Below are 11050 nucleotides of genomic sequence, written 5' to 3' on the forward strand. Positions count from 1 at the left end.
GTTAGTATATAGTTCTGGCCTGCTGAGAACGACATGGACTGATAACCGTAGGCTATAGGATTGCTCACCGCTAGCTGCTACACATATTTAGGCCTTTAGGGTAGAATATTGTTAAAAAGGTAGGCCTCTGTAAGTAAGAACTTAAAAATACGCCAAGCCTCTACTAGTCTAGGCTAGGCCTACTCCTGACTCCAGACGAGGCCTGATCCATCCTCCTGGAAAGTTTTGTTGTATTTGTATGGTATGCCATCTAGTTTAAGCTTAATTGTTTTTGCCATTGCCAAAATTAGTCTTACCATGGTCTTACTAGGGTTCTAAATATTTTAGGCCCGTTTTATTAGGGAGGACTATTTAAATTTAGTCATGCCTAACTAATCGACGCGAGTGACTCAGTTTCGTGGCTCCAAAAATATGAACATTTGATTGGTTGAAATTGTTTATTTCGGTTCGCCCATTTATCCAAATACGGAATATCAGATTACGTCATTCTTTTGGCATCCTGGCGCCTGCATTCAGTGTTTTACAAGTCGCTTATTCCGTCTATCTCTAAATTAACTTTCTCGTTGGTGGCGCTGTCCAGAATGAGAAAAATAATAAAAAATAAGAGACTTGTGGCAAGTCTAGCATGTATGATGCCTAGCCTATACTGTAGTCATTCTCTAGAAAAAAACAAAAGCAACATTTAGGTACGTAGGGCTTAAATAGGCTTATTGACAAAAAACAGAAAAGGAAAATTGTAATTTTTCTGGTGAACAGTTGACTGTGTGGGTGGTTCACCATGGTACCAACAGGAATGTATACGAACCACAGGAGGGAAAACAGTATGTACTCCATCAGGTTAGGTAGCTGTACACAAACCATAGGTGAAATGGTGTCACTCACCACTCCCGAGGGGCTCCGCACCCCGCAAGGTGTGGCAATAGGCCCCACGACACCCCGCTGTCACTCCGCCAAAAATACTCGAACTCCCTAAAAACAAATCATTTTTTATTTTAAAAATTAGCTCAAATCACCTTATTTTTGACTTCACGTCATAGCCAACCAGGGCTTGCCCTAACTTTTTTTGGTAACTAGCCCACTGGGCTAGTTTACTAGCGATTTTACTAGCCCACAGAATATTTTACTAGCCCACAGACAGGAAAAAATTTTGTTTCAAAAAATATATATTATATAAAATATTTATTAGCGACAATTAAATTTGAAGGTTGATTTGCAATTTCATAATTTAGCATTGCTGTTTGAGCTATCCTCTCAAAATATTGTTGAATAAATAAATAAAAAAAATCACCCATGCTGCAAAATCGACTCTGGTTATAACAGGGACAGATGAGCATGTTTTACATCTCCCTGGTTATAACTTTGGCTCTCTAGTATTTAACAAAGGACCCAAAAATCAATCAAACCAATGCATCTGTTAAATCTTTAGGTCTCAAGTCGCTCACCCCCCAATGGCAATAAATCTTGCTTAGGCTGGGCTAGGCTACTTAGGCCTAGACAAGACCTAGGGCCTATGATAGCCTAGCCTACCTATAGCATTGAAGTACTTAATTATTAAAAGTTGAACATTTAAAAAATATCATTATGAGAAAATAATATGAATATAAGGTAGTACATTAAATTAAATGTTCTAACTACCTAAATACACCTTTTTCACGAATCGGTAGACATCTTGAAGTGATGACAAACATTGCGAATCAGTGGTGCGTAACCAACAGAAATAAGATAAGCTTTTGGGCGGATTTTTTGACATCATGTTAAAAAATCATAACTCTATAACGGGGCGTCGTATCCAAAAAAAATTTCCAGCAAAATGTTACAACAGGCATCGTAGTAAAAACATTTATACCCCGCTGGAAAATGGAAGGTTCTGAGTCGCCCACCACACACGCACATGGCTCTACATATAGAATACTTGATTCGGCTCCCCGACATAATATTGTTGGTATTAATATATATTTTTTTCAATATTTCAATATATATATTTTCTATTTTTTTCCCTTATATTTGGGAGGGGGCATGGCCCACCTCAGGGGCGGATCCAGTCCGGTAAGAAAGAGGGGGCGTGAATGTCTGAACCAAGTGAGAGTCTCAGGAAAGAGTCCCTGGTAAGGGTGCAAGGGAAGATTCTCCCTTAAACATCTAGTACCTTCATCAATTTGAGTTGATATTTGCTTGATTTTTAATATTTAGCATGGTAATTTTCTGATAAGCTTTACAAAACATTTTTTTACAAAAAAAATAGAGGGGGGGCGTACGCCCCTTACTCCCCTCTCTAAATCCGCCACTGCACCTTGGCTTGGGCAATGCCTACTGCCTTCCATTATGAACGGCCTATTTCGTTTTTCTGGCTAAACCCCTGCTTCACATTATGGAGGTCGCCTGACATTCTTAACCCTAATGCCCATCTTTGCAAATGCCTATTCACAGTGCAAACACATGACATGCTTAACCCTAAAGCCAATCAGCGCAAACGCCCGACGTGCTTAACCCTAACGCCCTATCGTTGCAAACACCTATTTAATGGTAAACTGCTGACGTGCTTAACCCTAAGGGCCCGTTCGGGCGAAAAAATATCCGTGCGATTTTCCAGTTAATTCACCGGTACACACTTTCTAAAACCGCTCAAACACGCGCCTAATTACCTTACCATCTGGATTATCCGCGACAATTTTGACCACCAAATTGCTGGGTAGAATTCCGTGTATGAGATGGCCTTGGGGCCGGAGACGATGATAAATCAACCTTAATTGCTTTGCCAAATGGTTCGTCCACAGCAAGTAGGCCTACCCGCTGTCGTCGCGCTCTTCTTCGCCTCCTCATGTTCACGGCGAAATCAAAGTTGGATTGGACAGTAAATCCATCCACATAACATCGCATCATTGTAGCCATAATAGTGGCTAGTAGCATAGCTACACGTTTGTTTGCAAAATTACCATTACAGTACAGTATTCAGAGAATTAAACTTCAATACAAATCATTCCCGCGTAGCATTTAAGCAAGCAGAAGTAAACAAAGAATGGGTTGATGGGATTGGTGTTTCTGAATGACCTTACAAAATTAATTCTGGAATAGTTTCGTTACACGGTATTCGACATGAGCTAAAATTTGCTCGAACGGTGAACCACCCGCTGTGTGCTCGGCGCGATTAACCGGTGAATTCACCGGAATACGGTTTGCGTTTTTCGCTCGAACGGGCCCTAAGGCCTATTAACCTTTATGCCTCTTGGTGAAAACGCCTATCAGTGCAAACGCCTGATGTGCTTAACCCTAACGCCTATCCTCGCAATGCCTATTTACTACGGCGTAAGCGCCTAATGTGCTTCACCCACCACCTATCGTCGCAAACGCCTCAAGGCATTTGAACTGATATTAATTTATTATTGTTATTCTTATTGTAATTGTTTTTATTTTCTTATTATTTCTGTTGAATTTGTATTCTGTTTTGTATGCTACACATGAAGTGATATTATGAATTTATTATTATTATTCTTATTATTATTGCAATATTTTTTTTATTTTTTTATTTATTTCTATTGAATTTGTATTTTGTTTTGTATGCTACACAATATATATGAAATTGCATATATATATAAAAGATATTGTATATAGCAGTTTATAAATTACAAGCCTTTTTCCGAAGGTGCAAGTTACTCACAGTGATGTCGTAGTTATGGAAAAAGCACTTGAACGGGATCATCCCGTTTGAACGGGATCACCAGATAGAAAACATGCGCTTCAACCTGCAAGCTAACACCGACAAATGACCAGATTGCCAAGGCTCTTACCTGAAGGCCACATGTTGATTGCAATAACATCTGCAGCTTGACCAGGGTCTTGTTTTTGCGACAATAGGCCTAGTTGGTTGATAATATTATTATTAACCAAGATATCTTTAAAAGGCCACCCAGCCTTTTGCCACCCTAGGCCCGTTGCCACCCGGCCCGTTGCCACCATAGGCACTTTGCCACCTGGTCCGTTGCCACCGTAGGCCCGTTGCCACCCATAGTTGTATAGTAGGCCTATGCATTGTATTCGCAGAAATTTTACTTTCAGCATTTTTGCCACACTATGTGTACTGAATAATGAATGGATTGATTGTTTGGCAGATCGTAAACAATGACAATTCATGAAAAGCACACGTGTGAAGTAGCATTCTGATTAGCGTTCTATCTTTTTTGTATGTATTCAGACGTACATGATAAGCTATTATTATTATTAAAATGTTGAATTTGTTATATGTTAATGCTGCTACCGCTATCAGAAATGGGCCTATGCCCATACCTACATACTGTACCTCTCACAATTTGTTGTTTTTAAGACTAGGCATGAGGGAATTTCATAATTTTTCACTTGTCCCCAGACAAGTACCTTTCAAAAATGCACTTGTCCTGAAAACAATTTTACTTGTCCCAATGTTATTGCAAAATAATCATAAAGAATAACACAAAATTAAGTATTTTTGCTATGGCCCTACAACATTATTAGGCCTACATGCATACGGCATTGATCACGCAAAAATATTTTTCTTTTTTTAATCCAATTATATTTCTATTTTTAAATTAATAGAATTTCAATAATATTGAAAATTCAAATAAAAAAAACATTATTAATAATATTCTATGTATGTAGGAGTGATTTTCTTATTGCATGTTTAAAAGCCGTCATCACAACTGCAAGTAAAAATTTCTCAGGCATGGTTGATTCCCGCGATACACAAGTTCTCAGCCACAGGCTGACATAACGTTATTTGGAGAAGGGAGAGGGGTGGCCATATCGTATGTTTGTACCTGTTTGTATTATTTTAATCAATGAATACTAACTTCAAATGTATTTCTTTTTGTGGAGGATACAAACAAAATTTAAATTCCACGGGAAACCTCCTAGAAAAACAGATGCGCAGAATCGTAAATACTTGTGTTCCTACTATGAAGGCCTCAATTTTCTGCAAAAATATCCGTGGAAATCGGCTCATATTTTCGAAATGCGGCAAAGGATTTCTTTGCCCAATATTTTACGCTGGGAATATTTTACAGCCTCACACATCTGATTTTATTTATTGCAAAATAATAAAATTGCTTACCTCTCAAAGAAAGAAAAGCACTGTAGGCCTAATATAACTCTGAGGATGGGCCGAGGGGACGAATCCCTTCCTGAGAAGACGGTGAAATTTTTGAGACGGAAAAATGATTCATTTGGCCCTAAACCCTCAATGTTTACTCTATTTTTACAAGATTTGGATCTTATATGCACATTATCTCCTTCACTTAGAAGTGAATGATTTTTTAATTACTTTAACAACTTTAAATCCCAATTTATCTACTGTACCCTTTCTTAGGCTGTCTAGATTGCCTTCCTCCACACGCGCAAACAAATTTTTTGAAGTCGGCCTAATGGCTGCTGTTCATATTCGTATTCGAAAGTAATTACTAGTCTTGAAGTCCAGACATGTCATGTCGTCCAACTAAACTAATTAACTAATAGTTGTGCGCCCTAAGTCTTTAAATGTCTGGTATTTATAGACTAGACAGTGCGAATTTACATTGTAAACAGACCGTATGCAGCAGGCCTAGGCGGCTGACAGTTAACAGGTATGATATCGTTCGAAAATATATGCCTGCTGTGGGTCTTACTACAGATCTGGTTCACATTTAACAATTTATTTTCAATCTTTACTGCAGAAAATAAAAAACCGTCCATAAATCGGAGGCGTGTTGGCGACTCAAAGTTGATCCACGCAGTGCGGTTATGTTTGATATCTTTTTGTGCGCCGACAATTTGTTAATAAAATATGCTGTGCATTGTCAAGAGTCAGACTTTTTATAAATACTGTGAAATCATTACACATTACTTGGTTAAGTAGCCTATATAAAAGTGGTCCCTAAAATTCTTGTCCGATCGTAAAAAACATTTGTCCCGGGCGTCGGGCAAGCGGGTTCACTCATGCCTGTTTAAGATATTAAGCCAAATGTATAATCATATTGGTATATCAATAGAAAAAACATGGGTGGGGGAAATGTCCAACTGACCAATTGAAGGCCACGCAAATTAGGCTTGAAGACCCTATAGTCTGAACATGGACCTATTAATAAGAAGGACATACAACGTAGTACTGTATTGCCCTTTGATCAATCATCTTTTCCGACAAGATAAGAGAGGGGTATATTTATCGGAATAAACTATGAAAAGATAGGCTCGGTACCGTTATTTCTTACGTTATTGCCTTTCTGGGCATGCACATTATGCTTTCCTTCGGCTGCTTGGTTCTCCGTGATCGAGACACACACACACATTGAACTGTTGAAAATACCAGGTCCATGAAAATACGAATACAGTATGGACGATTTAGATTTTTGCGTCAATGATGCAGAGATCGATAATAGAAACGCAAAATGCACTATATATACAAACAGAAGTCAGGATAAAATGATTTCATGTGGTGGTCCAAACTGTACTAGGGCCTAGGCCTAGTAATACGTGGTACCACTACTTCAACTGCATAGGCTTGACACCAAATGAAATAGCCTTCCTAGCGATGACCTGGGCTTGTGAACGGTGCGTAGTCGCTGCTTCAGCATGAGCGGGTGACAGCAACCTACAGGGGCCTAGCTCAGAGAAACAGACGGGTTCCGTACCGTCAGTTAAAAAAAAAAGGTACCCTGTATTTTTTTAAATTTTGCCTAATATGGGCTAAAACATGGACCTGTAGTATTAATAATTTTAGTATTTGTTTGATTGACTTCTTCAGTTTTCATACCTACTTTTGTGTATGTTATGTTTTTTATTGACCAGTTTAACCAGTTTGTGAAAATTTATTTTCAAAAAACCTAGATTAATAAATACTGCAGGTAGCCATATTTATATATGTACTGTATTTGTTTTGTGTCCTAATCTAAAGGCAGATAAATGTAGGCTCAGGTGTAATCATGTGATGGGGTCGTAACTTAATTTTATATAGTTGAAGTTCTGTTGAATCCAATACAAAAAATACCATGCAGTAGTTAAATTATTTGTATTTCCTACCTTTTTTATTATTTTAATACAGTAATTTTATATTTATTTTCAGAAAAAAACAGACTGAAAGGCCTGCTAGTGTTTAGCCGGATTAATTTTCTCCTACTAAATAAAGCCTTGCGTGGCAGCATAACTGCTACTGTCTCCCTATTGAATATCCCAGAGGGCTGCGGAATGCGGCGACAGCTTGGTAGATTGAGGTGTAAAAGCAGGGCATAGTTGTACGAGCGATGTTTGTTTCCCACAATATAGCCACTGTAACCATGGATCTTACTATTCTTATTCATTTTTGCTTTTAGTGAAGCAAAACTTGTGAGCAAGTCGATGTTAATTTGCATTCAGGCTGTAATTCACGACTGAAAATGAAGATCAGTACCGTCGCCCTTCACCAGTCATAGATATTTTGAACTAGTGAAAATCAGCAAGATATGTTAAATAAAAAAGGAACGGAGATACATGAGAAATTGTTTCCATAATTTTGTTGTCTAATTTATGGGGTAATTTTATTAGCAAATAAAACACACTGAGTTCATAATCTCGGCATTAGATATATTTATTACTAGTCCATGACTACTGTATTGCAATTGCATGAGACAAAACTAAACAGAAGAAAAGTAGACAGTATTATAATGATTACATGATGATGACCAATGTTACAAAGGATAGTAGTCCTTGTCTTTAAAAATAAATTAATGTTTTTGTTTTCTTGATTAAAATTATATTACTTGCATGAATGACCCTCTTATACTGGAATAAAGAATAGTATTTATGTCACATAGACTAGTACTCGTCCTTGACTTTAAAAAAATGAGGTACGTACATATTTTTATAAGCAATCAAAATTAAGTAAATTGTTAAATTACATTACCCAAGTCAAACATTTTGGCTCTCTATACAGCAAGAATCCCAGTGCTTCGAGCAGTTCCAACAGAGGAAGCTCAGAAGTATTCTCAACATGGCATGACAAGAAGACAAACAACGAAGTGCTTGAGAATGCTAGATGTATTAGCATTGAAGCTCTCTTAGTTAAGGCTTGCCTCCGATGGTCTGGTCATGTGGTGAGGATGAGTGATAGTCCTAAGCAGATCCTATACTCGGAACTAGTGAATGGGAAAAGGAAGAGAGGCGGGCAATTTAAATGGTTCAAAGACTACCTTAAACAGAATCTTTCGAGATGTGAAATTGACAGATAATCCTGGAGTAACCAAATTCACCATGGCGTAAATACCTTTGAGGAGAAGCGACGCCAGCACCGAGAGGAGCTTAGAAATATGAGAAAGAGCTGTCAATCACGGACGGGGAGTGAAACTCTTCATACATGCTCCTCATGTGGATTGGTCTGTGCCTCTAGGATTGGCCTAATAAGTCATAATCGAAGGCACTGAACATTGAAGTCTGTCTGTGTTTAATGCCTGTCTCTTATACACATCTAGATGTGTATAAGAGACAGGTATACAACACAGATCCCACATTGTAATAAACACATTAGCTTTCTCCGATTCAATGGAGTTTCAACAATGGGGGAGGAGATGTAAAAAGCAGTTATTTCCTTTAATGCAATCTAAATCTGCTCGTTGAAAACGCATCTGTAAGTTACATAAGTTTGTAACTTGATTAAATTGGTTTTGTTGATGCGATGTTTCTTCTGGAGTCCACAGGGCTCCATTTTAAGGCCTATATTGTTTAATATTTTTGCCAGCGATTTCTAAAACTGCATCTATTTTTCACTGGAAATATATGCAGCTGATGATTTATCACCCCATACTGTATATTTGGTTGACTAGTAAAATTTAGATAAAAACAATAACTTGTCATATTAACAACAAATGATGAGCTTTAGTTTTGATTTATTATTTAACTGATCGATCTACTCTTTCAAATAAAACTGCAGCGACCTCGAGGTAGACACTTGGGTGCAGAGAGCGGGCCCAGACCCATGTGTTTAAACAAGTTGAGTACTGGGCGATTTAGAACTGTCCATTTTCAAACGGGGTATAACAATTTTTTTTTGCCAATTACATATTTTTAGTTGTTTTTCAAAAACCAAAAGGTCCACTGATTAATCTCAGATAAGAAGTATAATACATACTCCAAGTATTTAAATACATGCCATCGTGTTGGGATTCAATATTTCGACATTAAATATGTCATCATCAGGAATGATGATGATGATGACATAATTAATGTCGAAATATTGAATCCCAACACGATGGCATGTATTTCAATACATGGAGTATGTATTATACTTTCTTTTTTTAGTTGTTTTTCTTTCTCTCTTTTATACATTGAACGCACCAAATTTGTGTGTGCTGCTGAAACAAAAGTGTATGTTCAGTTGAATAAATAAATAAATTACAGTAATATCGCGAGTTGTCAGTAAAACCTTTACTGGATAGACAATGGTTTAGCCTTACATGTTTTTATGGAATACACAAGTAAAAATTTGCTGTGAAATTCAGCATAAAAAAATGTGTTTTGCATGAAATTCACGAAAATTCAATTAATAAACGTTGTTTTATAAAATGTACATATAATTTAGCTTAGTATTAATGCGTGGACAACGTTTTCGGAGGCATGGGTCTTGGCACGTGATCCCTTTCAGCGGCAAGGAGAGCAGTTAATTGCTGTGCTGAATATTACCACAGCTGCACAGGATGGTGATCGCTCTTCTTAAAACTGATGGTGGCCTGCAACTCACGCAGTGACTACATCGGAAATATCTAAAAAATCAGATTTTTAAACGTTATATTTGTTCATCGATTCGTAAAATCACTGATATTACGAGTCACAACTATGCACGGTGCTAGGCCAACTGAACGACGTCCCAGTACCCAACCTACTATTTTTTTAGCATCGACCAGGGACTTTCCCTAAGTTTACGTACTTCTATCAGTTCTTGCACACACAGGCGACGTACAAAGACACGTTCGTTAGGTAGCAGTAATCAAGTTCTTACTTGGGTATAGGGCCGCACAGTCAGTCGTATTATGATTCATTTTAGAGTGTCGTCTGGAAGCCTTTTATGGTGCATCCAATCAGCCATAGTAAAAGGGGAGGAGCATAGGCCAAAACGGAATATCAGCGTCCAAACGATATGCTGTTCAAACAGTGTTTTCAGACGTGTTTTGGTAGAACAATAGAAAACGCTTCTGAACGATGATTACATTACAATATTCAACAATCATCATCTCCCTTTATCAATCCAATGAGGTCAGTGTCATCAGCAAATTTTACTGCGAGACAATTGTTTGATTAGTGGTTCAGTATGTAGTAAAAAGAGGAAGGGAGCTAACACTGTACCCTGTGCTACAACAGTATTAGTAAAAATTTAATCTGCAATAACTCCTTACCTTAGTCTAACTAACTGACTGCGGTTTACCAGAAAATTAAATACAAAGACAATAAATGAACGCGGAAGATCCATAAAAATAAATTTCTTCAAAATATGTGGTTGCATAGTGTTGAACGCGTGCTGAAGTTATACTACATAATTCTTACAGAATGACCAAATTTTGCAACGCCTTCAAGATGGGCATATATTTTTTCAAGTTTGAGTATGATAGCATCTTCCGTGTTTCTAGAACTTTTATAGGCAAATATTAATGAATCAAGTTATCGAGATACAAATGCCAAGCACTGGTAATCACTTAACTTTTTGATTTTTCCTCACAGAAATTTGAAAAAAAATGTTTTAATCCTTTTTTTGTCATTATTTCCAGATATCAAAGAGCAAGATTTTGTTTTATCCTCGAAATAATTATGTTTTCTCAATCAATAGTCATGTTTTATCGCTATTTAATTTTCCTGATATACCCGTGAAGTCATCAATTAAATTTAACGATGTGTTGATGGACAATTCATCACTAAAAAATAATGAGTCATTATAATAGCATATTATTGTGACTTCTGAAATAAGATATGCTTATTTGGGAAGTTTACTTTGCTTGCATTACTTTATATGAAGGGAAAGAATGTCGAACATTAAAAGAAGTGTACTAAATAGGCAGTATTGTCGTACCCCAGACCTGATAACACATCT

At 37.3% G+C, this 11050-nt stretch overlaps 2 long non-coding RNA genes across 2 annotated transcripts in view; one reads left to right on the forward strand and one right to left on the reverse strand.

Moving 5' to 3' along the window:
• LOC117116466 overlaps nucleotides 1–11050 on the reverse strand; it is a 38528-nt gene that overhangs the window by 14023 nt on the left and 13455 nt on the right. The window lies entirely within an intron of this gene.
• The window catches only part of LOC117116468, a 23069-nt gene that overhangs the window by 1743 nt on the left and 10276 nt on the right, over nucleotides 1–11050 (forward strand). The gene's annotated exons all lie outside the window — the stretch shown is intronic.

The sequence above is a fragment of the Anneissia japonica genome, unplaced genomic scaffold (assembly GCF_011630105.1).
Source record: "Anneissia japonica isolate Jap-2015-1 unplaced genomic scaffold, ASM1163010v1 scaffold263_len647688_cov178, whole genome shotgun sequence".
NCBI classification, from domain to species: Eukaryota; Metazoa; Echinodermata; class Crinoidea; order Comatulida; family Comatulidae; genus Anneissia; species Anneissia japonica.